The 12,271-nt window shown below is 40.6% G+C and overlaps 1 protein-coding gene across 2 annotated transcripts in view; it reads right to left on the bottom strand.

The window, feature by feature from the left end:
- The window catches only part of LOC126480834 (peroxisomal acyl-coenzyme A oxidase 3-like), a 324,948-nt gene extending 313,394 nt beyond the window's left edge, over nucleotides 1-11,554 (bottom strand). For both annotated transcript variants that reach the window (XM_050104178.1, XM_050104179.1), the window contains exon 1: nucleotides 11,466-11,554. The gene's annotated coding sequence lies outside the window, so the exon portion shown is untranslated. The remainder of the gene's footprint in view (nucleotides 1-11,465) is intronic.
- Between the last annotated feature and the right edge of the window lie 717 nt (nucleotides 11,555-12,271).

The following is a 12,271-nucleotide window of genomic DNA, read 5'->3' as shown; positions in this document are numbered from 1 at the left end:
ACTCGAGCCTTTAACAACCTGAAAACAGCTCTAGGTAATGCAGTCACACTAGCTCATCCTTGTGCTGATGCCCCAATTTTAGTCACTACTGATGCCAGCTATACCATGATCAGCGCTGTGCTGCAACAATATATAGACAAAACCTCTCAGCCATTACGCTTCTTTTCCAAAAAACTGTCTGCTTTGCAGTGTAAGTGGTCTGGCTTTGATGGGTAACTTCTTGATATCTATGAACCCATACCTTATTTTTGAGAGTATTTCGAGGCACGAGACATCATTATTTACACAGACCACCATACTCTCCTTGACACACTATGTAATCCTGCCAGTAATCTCAACTCACGCCGCTTTTGGCACATGGATTTCATCAGCCAGTATATGACAGACGTCAGTTTTATCAAAGGCATTGATAACATTGTAGCAGACTACGTGTCATGCATTCATGCTTAGAAGCCTCTTTGATCCAGCAGAACTTGCAAGACTACAGACTACAGATCCTGAGGTGCAGTCAATAACTACAAACAACTCCACCTCCATACGCATCCAACCATGCTCTTTCCCTGGTGTCACACAACCGATCCTTTGTCGACACACACACCTTTGTCACTTGTACATCTTCCCCTTCGCCAGGCAATCTTTTCTTCACTGCATGGACTAGCTTACGCGAACACCAGATTGACAGTCCGGCTCGTCACTGAATGTTTCATCTGGCTGAATGTTAAGAAAGACTACCACAGGTGGGCTCGAGCATGCGTATTGTGCCAGCATGCTTAAGTTGGTCAGCACATTCAGCTGCCTCTTGAACACTTTGAGATTCCAAACGGACATTCTGAACACATATATATGGACCTCATTAGCCTCCTACACCCCTCTAACAGCCACTGCTACATTCTGTGGAAGTTATTTCATATGACAGCTTATTGCCCATAAAGTAATGGGCTGGTCGAACACTGGAACTGAACACTGAAAGCAGCTTTAAAGTGTCTCTCTGACTCTTGGTCCAACACACTTCCATGGGTTCTATTGTGCACACACAGCCTATAAAGACGATTTGAAAGTCTCGCTGCCAGAAATCCTGTATGGCGAGCCCCTCGTATTACCTGCTGAAATTTTTGAGGACTCTAATACTACTGACGACACCCTAGTCAAGCTACTTCCCTCTCATATCATGTGCAGGTGCCTACCGCAACCCCATGCACACACACACCTGTAAGTTTCTCTCCACAAAGAACTTGCAACCTGTGACTTTATTATGTTATGATATGACATCATTTGTCTGGCCATGCCTCCACTGTATTGAGGATCACATCAGGTTCTCAGTCAATTGGAAAATATAGTGCCAGTCATGCTATACAGCAAACCACAAACAGTCTCCCTACAATGTATTAAACTGGCATGGGTTCTAGCAAGCCACACATCAGATGACAAGGACTCAGAGCTCACCTTAAGTGTAGCCACAGCGAGCAACTCAATTCCTGGCAAACGGTCAGTAGATACTCTCACCTTGCCCTCCCTCCCTACTCGTCAGGGGAGTGTTAGTGATCGTGTTCCTAGCAATTAAGTGTTGTGTGTCACAAATTGGTCGTACCTTTCTTCTCACAGCCCATTCCTTCTGTTGCAACGGCTACATTCGCTGTCAGCATCTCTGTATATCCCATCAAGGATATTTCCTTGAAACATCATAAGGACTATCTGTTTGTTATTCATGCACCACCTCACTCCCTCAAAGAGTCTGACTGTAACCTAATGCTCATATAAGCTTTCCAATTACCTAGTGATCAGCTTTCTTAAAGTTTCCATCAGCAAGGATGGCCCGGTTGAAGACTAGCAGTTCTGCGATTTCCACAGCGGCATTAAGAATAGACAATTTTATAGCAGCGACTTAGAAACTGTATTACTGCACTTGTATTAGGAATTGTATATATTGAAGAGATTGCTTATGTTGCTTGTCACCCTTTGCTTGCAACACATCACTGTAAATTCTCACAGTTAAGTATTGTCATTTATTTTATGTAATAAAACTCTTTAATATGATTTGCTTGAATTGTCTAGCGATCCAAGAAGCAGATTTCCTACACACACAAAATCTGACGAGTGGGCAGGACACAACATTGGCAATGAGTTATATGAAAACCCCGTGCCTTGTGGCCACTGTTTTTTGTGTGCTTTTCTTTTTCCTGGCGCCTTAATTTTTGACTTGTCTTTTCTTTTCAGGGGTGTGTTTACTTACTTTAACAGTCTCTCTTATGGTGTTTTTGTTAATCAGTGTAATCAGGTGGGCATTGCAGAAATTTTCTTTGCTTTTGTACTTATTTTTATTGATTGCCTTGTCTGTTTATTACCTTTGTCTTTTCCAACATGCAAACCCCACTCTCCCACCCCCTGCTCAGGTGCCACAGCTGCAAGCAATAATGCAACACAGCAAACACAGATGTTTCAGTTTCCGAGCCAACAAATATCAACCCTACTAAACACAAAGCAGCAGCTACTGGCCAATGCTACACTCCCACCAGAACAACAAGCACTATTCATAGGACCAAGTGCCATACTGCCTTTTCACCAGTTTCATGAACAAGACGAGGAATGGCTCGAGTGGTTGCAACAGTAATTGCTCACAAAGTACCAGATGCTATGAAAATTCATTATTTTCTGTCCACTGTAGAATGCAATTCTGAGTGAACTTTCCTATGATCAGGTTGCAGGTTCACTCACTTACTACTATGACCAACAAGTGAATGTGGTAGCAGCTAGCAGTAACTGCAAGAAACTGTCAGAACAAACTTATCGCAAGTGGGTAACAGATTTTCAGGGTATGATGAGGAAATACAAATTCAAATGTGCTTGTGGTGCTTTACACTCAGATGTTACGTTGTGTGATGCGGTCATGTACAATGTAATTGATGTCAGACTTGGAGAACAGATTTTGAAATGGTCCGATTCATCATTCCAGCACATAGTGCAAATACTATATCAGTATGATTTAGGTGCCTTGTCAGCCGATTAATTTCAGGAGCCGCAAATTTGTCAGGTCGATTCGCGCCTTGATCACGACCAGCCCATTAGGAGGAAACAGCTCGTATGCGCCATGCCACGTAAACAACTCTCTAAACAGGTGAACAGAATTAAGTCATGCTTCCACTGCTATTCACAGCACAAACGCCAAGACTGCCTGTCCAGACAAGCACAGTGTTACACTAGTGGCAAGAAAGGCCATGTGCAATCTGTATGTTTGCAACAGAGGAATGATACAAATTCTGCCCACTCACAAAAATCTGGTTACAAGGCCCACGTAATCAATGCTGTGTACTCCAAGCCTTCTGCAGGCATTAGCAACGTTAGAAAAACTAGCAAGCAAACAGTTTCTTCAGTGCTACACCAGTCCAATAAACTTTTTGTTCATTTGCATATTAGTGGAAAATGTGTGAAAATTCAGTTTCACACAGTTGCCTCTGTTACATTGTTGAATTGTAACACATATGAACTGTTAGGCTCCTCACACCTGTCTAAATCCAATATGCACCTTGCAGCTTATAGTGGACAAGACATTCCTGTTCTCGGAAAACGTACTTTGCCTGCCGTGTATCACTTACATACGAATTGTAACTTTTACTGTGCTACAATCACACAATTGTGAGAACATATTTGGCCTTGATTCATTTGATTTGTTTGGCTTTAAAATTGTGGATTATATGTTGTCAGTGACTGCATCCAATGCTAACGACAGTGTAGCTAGCTCGCTGAAAGAATTCCTGGAACTCTTTTCTGAAGGTTTAGGCAAGGCTAATAATTTTGCTGTGCATACTACTATGAAAGACAATGCTCAGCCAAAATTTTGCCGGTCCAGACCTCTTCCCATTGCGTTATGGGACAAAATCACTGGTGAACTTGAAGTATTGTAAGATAGTGGAGTTATTGCGCCCATATCAGCTAGTCAATTGGCAAGTCCACTGGTTTTGCTCCCCAAACCTTTAGGTCCCATTTGTCTCTGTGTTGACTAAGTTTACAGTCAACCCACAAACTGTGATTGATATTTATCCATTGCCACGGCCAGAGGATCTCATGGACAGATTAGGCACAGTCGCTACTTTTCAAAACTTCATTTGTGCAATGCATATCTTCAAATACCACTAGATGAAGAATCTCAAACTATGTTTGTTGGGAAAACTCATTTGGGCTTGTTTGAATATTTGCATTTGGCTTTTGGCAGTTGTTTCTGCACCTACCATTTTCCAATGGTATTTGGAACAGCTGACTGCTCAAGTACCAAACTGTTCAAAATACTTGGATGATATTGTCACAGCAGGTCGTAAACCTGAAGAACACATTGCAAATTTGCGTGCTTTGTTTTGTGTGTTATCCGATGCAGGACTAAAGTGTAGACTGGACAAGTGTAACTTTTTTAAACCTGAGTTGCAGTATCTTGGTCATGTCATAAGCAGTCAAGGTGTCCATCCTCTTCAGTCATATTTGCATATTTGTTAGCCATACAGGACCTGCCAGTTCTCGCAATGTCACATAATTGCATTCAGTCTTAGAAAAAATGAACTATTATATTCAATTCATACTGAATGCAGCACAAATTGCAGCTTCACTGCAACACTTCCGTCACATGAGTGTCCCTTTCTTTGGACAGATGAGTGCAAAAAAGCTCTTAAAATACTTCAAAGATGCATTGCTCAGTGATCGATGCTTGGTTCACTTTGATCCTGACAAACTAGTTGTGTTGCAAGTTAATGCTTCCTCTTAAGGAATCAGTGCAATGCTTTTGCACAGATTTGGTGATAAAGACAGGCGTATTTCTTTTGCATCTAAAGTGTTGTCCAAAGCTGAACGTAACTATTCACAAATATAGGAAGAGGCATTGGCTATTGTGTATGGTGTCACTAAAATCAACCACTATTTATATGGCAGAAAATCCTACTTACTGTTAGTAATGGAGCAGAAGCCACTGCAGTCCTTGTTTCATCCAATAAAGCCGGTACCTGTACGATCTGCCCTAAAATTGCAAAGATGGGTTTTTTTGTTGACTCAATACCAGTATAAGGTTGTTTATCACCCGCAGCTCAACATGGTAATGCGGGTACACTTTCACATATTCCGACTGGTCCTGATACAAACTTTGATACTCCTGCTGCATCTTGTTGTCACATTGATGCTCATGATTCTACATTGCTTCAATTCTTTCCTCTGAACTACAGGAAAATTGCACAGTCCATCGAAGCTGATTCAGATTTGAACATTTTTCTAAAATACAGTCGCACATCTTGGCCTCACTCATTGCATAGCATAAACAAATCTCTAGTGCACTGACACTTTGCACGTTAACATAGCCTCGCTGTGGACAGTCACGTGTGTTGATCCCCTAAGCTTTGCAAAAAGAAGTGTTGCATTTACTTCAATAAGGACACTGGGGGTTGTTTGTATGAAACAGTTAGCATATTGACACTGTACTTGGCAGGGTATGGACACCAAAATAGAACAGATGATGTCACAGTGTCATTCATGTGCAGAAAATCAGTCTGCTCTGCCACAAAAATTCTCTCCTTGGCCTAAGATGCAATCGCCATGGCAACATGTGCACATAGACTTTGTGGGACTTTTTGGAAAACTTGGTTGATTGTGGTACACTCTTATGGCAAGTTTCCTTTTGCTGTGCCAATGAACTCGACAATGTCACGTGGCACCATTCAGGTGTTGTGTCCTCCATTTTTTGCCCCGAAGGTTTGCGTGAATTCATAGTGTCGGACAACGGCCCTCAGTCCATGTCATAAGAATTTGAAACATACTGTGAATGCACTGACATACAGCATATAACTAGTACACCATCCCACCAACAGTCAAACAGCGAAGCAAATGTTTTGTCAGAACCTTCAAGCAGCAGGTGGTTAAACTTCGCTTTGCACACACCAGGGATCAAGCACTGCAACTGTTTCCGGCCTCCTATCATTTACATCCACAAGATGGACCACTACCGATGGAATTGCTTCATGGCCGCCACAACTGGACACTGCTCCACCTTCCTCAGCATCCGGCGCCAACAGCAGGTCACAGGTATCACATTACACCACACGATACTGCGTTTTACAGGGTTTTTAGTGATAGCAGATGGTGGGCATGATGTGAGATCCTTCATTGGTTTGGCGCGTGCGTGTATCTCATTTCAGGCCCAGACGGATTGCAGCGCCTACATCACAATCAAATTTGCCACTGTCATGAGCACAGTGATCCTTCTGTGTCTCTTCCTCCAGCTTCACAGATCCTGAGGACAGCGCGGCCACAGCAGCCACCAGAGGATGTCATCACGACACTGCGACACGAACCCAAGGAGACAGAACCTTTGCCTCCTCTGCCCCCCCCCCCCCCTCATCCTACTGATGGAGCTGGACCCGCCCACACCGCAGCAGTCGACACTTTCTACATCTGGTTATGGGACTCAGGAGGTGGACGCGTATCCTTCTGGTCATTTTCTGGGGGACATTTCTGCCAGAGTAAAGCCCGAAATGCGGGGTATGACCGGAAGCCTGACGTCCCCTGCAGCTACACTTCCAGTCCAGTGCAGTGTCCACAATCCTGCCTCCCCTCCCATTGTTGAGCTTCTTGCAAGATGATGGTCCGTCACTTTGGGGGAAGGAATGTTGCAACGTAAAGTCAAGAGCCAGGATACAGGTTGGGAATGTTAGAGCAGAGAGGGCTCTGAAGAAGACGTCAGCCAATTGCATGCGGACCAACCCCTCTGTAGGACGACAACCCGACGGCAGCGCCCTCGACACGAAGATGATGTAAGCGCTGGCCATGCTCCCGTTGAAGACTGGCAGTTCTGCGATTTCCACAGTGGTATTAAGAATAGGCACCTGTATAGCAGCGACTTAGGAACTATATTACTGCACTCGTAGTAGGAACTATATATTCTGAAGAGATTGCTTATGTTGCTTGTCACCCTTTGCTTCCGACACGTCATTGTAAATTCTCAAGATTAAGAATTGTCATTTATTTTCTGTAATAAAACTCTTCAATATGATTTGCTTCAATTGTTGTCTAGCAATCCGAGAAGCAGATTTCCTAGGCACCCCAAATTCGATGAGTGGGCAGGATACAACAAATCCATGACAATCCATGACCGTCAGGATGCTATCATAGTTCTGCACATGTAGCCTACACACTCCTAGCATGTAGAAAACCAAATCCATGACTGTTGGGATGCTATCACAGTTCTGCACATGTAGCCTACACACACTCTTAGCATTTAGAAAACCACAGAAACAATATGGTTGAATGATGCTGGAGTACTGAAATTGAGACTCTTGTGTTTTACTATCTTCCTCGGCAAATTTTGCCTTGTCTATATAAGAATTTGTACTCCTTCATTTTGTAGAAACCAAATATTGAGAATGTAAGTAATTATCATGAATACTGTCTCTATATACCAGCACAATATAAAATACAGTGTTATAACACCCGCTTGTGACTGAATAAATGTGCTTAGTTGTGTTGATGGGGTACGAGGCAAAGTAAGGAATTTCTTTTGGGGCACAGTGAGCATATATGCTCACTATGCCCCAAGTGTTGTTTCTTTTGCATACAAAATTTCATAGCTTTCAGAAAACAAAAGTGGTTCAGTCCAGAGAGAGAAAAACTACATTTGGTCTAATGCCTGCTGAAGATACAAAGATAGTTGTGGATAGTGTGACTCAAGATGGCATGAAAATTCTGCCAGCAGCAAAACAATGCAACATCCCCAGACAAACTCTTGAAAGGTTAGCTATCTTGACAATATGATCATAAAAGAGATGCAGTAATTGGAAGTGTACCAGAAAATACTGATAATGATACCAACAAGATAGATCCCACAGACACCAGCACAAGCACTACTCAAGTTATAAGGCTGCCTGCCATTTGTAGCTGTTTTAACAGTTCAAGAGCCTTGGTACTACTGAAGGAAATTTTACCTTTTCTACAAACAACCATCCATAAGACAGCAGCTAAGCACAGAAGGAAAAAAGGAAGGACAGCAATTCTTACTGATAGATAAGAGAAGCAAGAGCTTGTAAAATGTGAAAATAGGAAGAAAAAAATTTGGCTGAACCCTCAACACCAAACAACCAACATGACCATTTTTAGAAAATGTCGGAAGGCAACTTCAGCCAGAGAGCAGCTCATGGATGCTACGCTATTCTTCAGATGAGTAACAGAGATTTTAAATTGAGTCTTCACACTGAAGAATTTAACATGGGAAGTGGGATAAAAGATAATGACTACATTTTTGTGAAAGTAGCAACCGAACGAAAAAAATATATTGCCACATCACTGCACTTATCAGTTCTATTAATAGAAATGGCAGCACTGCAGTTTTACTCTCAACTGGGGTGATACTGACCCCCTGAGTGTAACACTGACCCTGGGGTCAATTTCACCCTTTTCTTTCTATTCCTAGATAAACTTAGGCTATATCTTCTTGAAAATAAAAATTATCATATAAAAAATTTAGTTGAAATGCCAAGAATGTACCAAAGGCCTACAGGTGGAAGATTGGAAGACAGTACCTAGGTGTGGATAAGAAAACACTGGAAGAAGTGATCTGGTTAATTAAAAAGATGCTGTACTCTTAACTCCAGGCAAACAGGATATGATGCGAAAAAGGAAGCTGCAGCTGAATCTCTGGCTTCTTATATAAAAATCCCTATGTGAACAGAAAAAAATCAATAGCTCTTTCAAATTAAAAAAAAAAGGAAGAAAATTGATGTGAGTCCTGATAAAGCTGCTACAGCATTGGTCCAAAATCATTCAAAACATCATTAAATGTGTCTGCACTGCATAAAAAGATCAAATTGCCTGCAGTTAAAAATGATACAAACTATCCCCAGCCTGGTTGTTCTAAGTCATCCACTGCTAACAAAGCACTCTCAAAGTCCAAGAAAAATCTCTTTCAAAAGTGTCACAATTCTGTGTCAGAAGATGAACTTGGTGTACTGAAATTGCCAGAGACTCTGGAAACTGATGAAAGTTACTTTGATCCTTCAGACGATCCAGTTGTTGAAGAGTCGCTGCACACTAAGTACAAGTGCCATGATCTTTTTTCAAATGACTTTTTTGTGGTGAAAGCAGTTGGGGGTAAAAGGACGGGGAGGGGGAAGCAAACTTTTCACTATTTTGTATTATTCAAAGAGTTGCAACAAAGGCAATGGCAACTGAAGTGCTGCCTCCACTGGATCTACAGGCTGGTGCGCATAGAATTCTGTATAAATTTCCAGGTAGGATTTCAGTAAAAGATGTTTACTGTTTTTTGTCAGTAAAAGTTTTTTGTAGTGTGTTTTAAACAAAGGATTGATAATTATGTCATAGAAAAGTGTATTTCACCGATATATTGCTTATCAATGCTTAACAAAACATCCAGTTTCCAATGGGGATAATTTAAATCCCTTTACAGGGGTCATACTCATACTAACATTTATCCCAGGACCATTCTGCAAGTGTATATAATAAAACAAATTTGAGAGGTCAATGTAGTCCGACATTGTGGGTTTCACTGACCCCCCCCCCCCTTTTTTTTTTTTTACTAGTCTATGAAAAATATAACATACATAGTGCACTACGAGTGTTTGTATAGGAATAATGTACAAGACTAAAAATCATCATGCACACACACTCGTATGTGCAAGAGATATTCTACAAAAACATAAAAAGACGGGTCATTCTTACTCCAGATGATGGTAACTTATCTGCAATGTCATGTTAAGTTTGACAAACATTTTTTACTTCCTGCAAAAGCAACAGTATGCAAAATTAGCTTCACAGATGTCACCTGTAAACTATGAATGCCTTCCACAGTCAGCAGCACAAAATAAGTTGTAGCAGTAGCTCTATATCCTATTCACGTATATTTCCAATGCCCAGCAATTATATTCCATACAAATTCAATGTGTCACACAACATTTACTAAGAAAAATACATGTTTTTCCAATCTGTCTGTGGATTTCTTTTTATGTTGTCCCATACCAACACTTCGGGTGCCCTGTGATAGGGGCAGAGTGGGCATTTTCACATCACTTTGCTGTCCATTATTCTGTTTATAAAATTTTTATCAGAACGAAATATGTAAATGAATAGAGGTACTAGATGATATAGGCTTCCTGCATGACATGAAATAATCCATAAATATTATCAAATTTCATCACAAATTATTCCAAAACAAAAAAAAAAAAAAAAAAAACAAAAAAATGTGCCAACTGAGACCCAGACTATACGACCTACCACCCCCCCCCCCACCCCTCCCCGCTCCTTCCCATCATTGTTTATTGTTTGTGAAACACTGTGATGCCTCCAGTGTTTGGCCTGGTGGCACTTTACCTTTTTAAGTACAAAATATATATCTGTACTGGTATTTATTGTTGTTCAACAATTGCATTCTGCTTCAACATATATGGGCCCGTACGAAGAACATACATTCCAATTTTTATTAAAAAAACCAATAAATTGAAATTAATTTTGCATCATCTTATTTAGTTTTGGCGAGTAGAATAGGAATTTGCGCTTCATAGTTTCAGCATCCAGCACTGAATTACTGGTACTTAATGGGATTTGTTCCCAGCGAAATGACTCTCAAACGGTCTCAAAACTGATGGACTGCTATAACTATGATTAAGAATTTAAGATACACCTCTTACATTATGAACATATATTTTAAGATTGCGCCTAAACACAAGCTTCAAAAGTAACATACAGGACATTTGCTTACAGAATAGAAGATACGAAGTCAAGTAAGAAAAACAAGCAACTACATCAAGGGGACCTATGACCTCGTAGTCTCCCGCCTTTAAACCAACCAACCAACCAACTACATCAAGACGGTCGTCACCTTTGGTGTTCATTATTTTTGTTTCCTTTTCTCCGAAATTTCGTGCCCATTATTTTTGTTTCCTTTTCTCCGAAATTTCGTGCCAGAGGTTCTCGTGTTAGCACAGACCACAGAGACCGCAAATAACATTTCTGTTAAGTCAGTTGTCACCTAGGAGTCGATTGCGTGCATTTCACAGCATATTTAAAATATCGGTGTGATGACCTAGATTTGCTACTCAAATTAGCATCGCGTGTCTGTTACTGTGCACTCTTATACCATTAGTTTAGACGATGTACGCGCTGCAGTGAACCGAGCACAAAATTAATGTGCACTTGTTTTCTATTCATTTTTCACGTATGCGTTGTTGAATATCTTCGACTCTCTTTGAATGGCGTGCATAAGAACAATTTTATTAATCAAGTTTTGCATTAAACAGTGTTCTGAAACCTATTGGCGAATAAACTAGATCCTACATAATTATGTTACATTAGCAGATATTCCGGAAATAATTAAAAGTTCTATGGAGAAAATGAAACAAAACACAAACTATTCTTTTATCATGTTTTGGAAACTTAATATAGGCCACTGAATATTCTATACAAATGATTGCGTTCACAAAATGAATTTTTACCTGCAGGACTAGTTGCAAACCTTTCGTGTTTTCCCAAAAGAAAGAGGCGAGCGGAGAATGCACAGGACGATGCGTCAACTAGTGCCAAATGAAGGCGACTGAATTTCATTAGTTGGCTGTGTTCAACAAGTGTCGATTCATTGGTTGACTGAGCACAATCAATATTAATTATTCACTGAATAAAGATGAGACGTGTGAAAGCACATTGTACTGACTCGTGCAGGAATCAGCTTCACCTTGGTGGAACTTGTGTGAGTTAGAAAAAGAATATATACCAGACTGGAACGCTTAAAAATCCTGAAATGTAGAGAAAGATTTACAAATTTCAGCTGTAAACCGTGCTTAAATATAAGCTTTAGTAAATAACCATGTAAAAAACTGAATTGGAAAACATGTTATAAATCTGCAATGTAAAAGCAAAACCTGCCCCCCCACCCCTCCAACTCATGAAACTAATCATTCCAGGTCTGTTGTAGATCAGATGTTAATTAATGCTAATAAGCAAACTTACATTTCCACAGTACTAAAATTAAGTCCTAGAGATCCTCATGCATAGCTGATACCTTATGATACCACAAATGACTTGTCACATAAGATCAAACAAATACCTATTTTTCAAAATAGGACCTACAGTACCCACAGAATACTGCTCTTCAGAAAGTACTTAGCAAAAGAATCTTGTAAGCCAGTCAATAGGAGATTGATATACTGCATCAGTAAAATTTTAAGTTTTCACAGATATAGTGAAAACCTAATTTAGTCTTGAGTTCCCTTAAAAAGTAGAAGATAAGGTTGAAGCACCCATA

This window comes from Schistocerca serialis, chromosome 5, assembly GCF_023864345.2.
Source record: "Schistocerca serialis cubense isolate TAMUIC-IGC-003099 chromosome 5, iqSchSeri2.2, whole genome shotgun sequence".
NCBI lineage: Eukaryota > Metazoa > Arthropoda > Insecta > Orthoptera > Acrididae > Schistocerca > Schistocerca serialis.
This window is presented reverse-complemented; position numbering and strand designations above follow the sequence as displayed.